The following is a 1,953-nucleotide window of genomic DNA, read 5'->3' on the forward strand; positions in this document are numbered from 1 at the left end:
TTGCTGGTTCACTCCATTGGGTCATGGGCTGAGTTAAAGGCCCGGTTTATAACAAACTTCAAGGACACGTGCCAGCAACCCATGTCAATTGTGGATCTGGCCGCCTATGTCCAATAAGAAGGCGAGTCGACAACCCATTGGGTGTGCTGGGTTTCGGAGATCTTGCATTGATCGGACTGCATCAATGCCGATTCAGCAGTCATAACATTGGAGGGCAATTGTCGGTTTAAGCCGCTAAAGTTGAAGTTGGGACGACTCAAGCGTCACTGCAATGACATGGGAACACTCATGGCAGCTTTGGTTAAGTATGCCGATTCTGATAGTACCAAGGGTCTTGAGTCTGACAATGATAAGCCGGGGAAGGGATAGAAGAACGGCGGTGCGAAAGGACAGCAACATAACCAGGCGGGCCATGGGAATAACGATAAGCGTAAAGCGGACAGTAATTCTGATTTCGTGGCTAACACCAATGCACAGGACAATGGCTAGTGTCGTAAGGGTAGACCACCCCCGTGGAGTGGAGGATCAGGTGTTAATCCTGAGCGCCTGTTAAATCAGCCTTGCCAAAGGCACGGGACACGAGAGAAGCCAGCCACACACCTCTGGAAGGACTGTTTTATTATGAGGGAGTTCAAAAACTCGGATCTTTTCTGGTATGACCATGGATCGTCCGGCGGTTCAGGACCCGGATCACAAGGGCCGGGTTATGGCGGAGGTAACTCCGGTTCAGGATTTCAGGGTAATCAAGGCAGACATGGCAATCAAGGCAATCAGGGCAACCAAGGTGGTTATAATTAACAGGGAAATCAACAACAGCAATAGTCAGGTTATCAGAGTCACCCGAAGCAGTTAAATAGTGGGCAGTATCATGTCTTCACCACTAGCATGTGCAAGCGTGATCAGAAGCTTCGCAAGAGGGCATTGAACTCTGTTGAACCGACGGTACCCCGTTTTTTGCGCTGGTCTGAATAGCCTATTGTGTGGAGTCGAGAGGATCATCCGCCCCGAGTTGATAATCCGGGTCACCTAGCTTTGGTGGTGGCACCTCAGGTTGGAGGTTATAAGTTCACCAAGGTGCTCATGGATGGATGAAGCAGCATCAACATCTTGTATTATGAAACCTTCCGTCGCATGGGGTTGACAGATAAGAATCTTAAACCGTCAAACACCATTTTTCACGGTGTGGTGCCTGGCAGGTCAGCTTATCCGGTTGGTAAGATAGCTCTGGAAGTTGCTTTTGGAGATGATCTTGATTCAAGGTTAGAGACATTGACTTTTGAAGTGGTAAAAATCAGGAGTCTGTACCATGCCCTGTTTGGACGGCCGGCTTATGCTAAGTTCATGGCGAGGCCGTGTTATGTTTATTTGCAGCTCAAGATGCCGGGTCATAAGGGGACCATCACAGTACATGTAAGCCGAAAGGTTGCTTTGGAATGTGAGGAAGGTGATGCGGCTTACGCTGAGTCGGTTTGTGCAACAGAGGAGTTGAAATACTATAAGGACAATGTTGATCCATCAGATATGACATCTCTGAAGAAAAAACAAGTACAAAGCACGATCCGTCTTTGAAGTTTAAGTCGGCTGATGAGACTAAGCTAGTTGATTTTGTTCCTGGCGATTTGTCCAAGCAGTTTAGCATCAGCGCTAACTTGGATCCGAAATAGGAAAGCGCGCTCATCGAGTTCATCCGTGAGAACCGGGACATCTTTGCATGGAAACCTTCTGACATGCCAAGTGTACCGAGGGAACTCGCTGAGCACACTCGGAATATCGATCCCAAGTTTAAACCGGTCAAGCAGTTTCTCTGCCGCTTCAATGAAGAGAGACGCAAGGCCATTGGTGAGGAGGTAGCCCGGCTCTTGGCAGCAGGGTTTATTGTGGAGGTTTTTCATCCTAAGTGGTTGGCTAACCCGGTGCTGGTACTCAAAAAGAACGACACTTGGCGTATGTGTG

Source organism: Triticum aestivum, chromosome 7B, assembly GCF_018294505.1.
Source record: "Triticum aestivum cultivar Chinese Spring chromosome 7B, IWGSC CS RefSeq v2.1, whole genome shotgun sequence".
In the NCBI taxonomy this organism is placed as follows: domain Eukaryota; kingdom Viridiplantae; phylum Streptophyta; class Magnoliopsida; order Poales; family Poaceae; genus Triticum; species Triticum aestivum.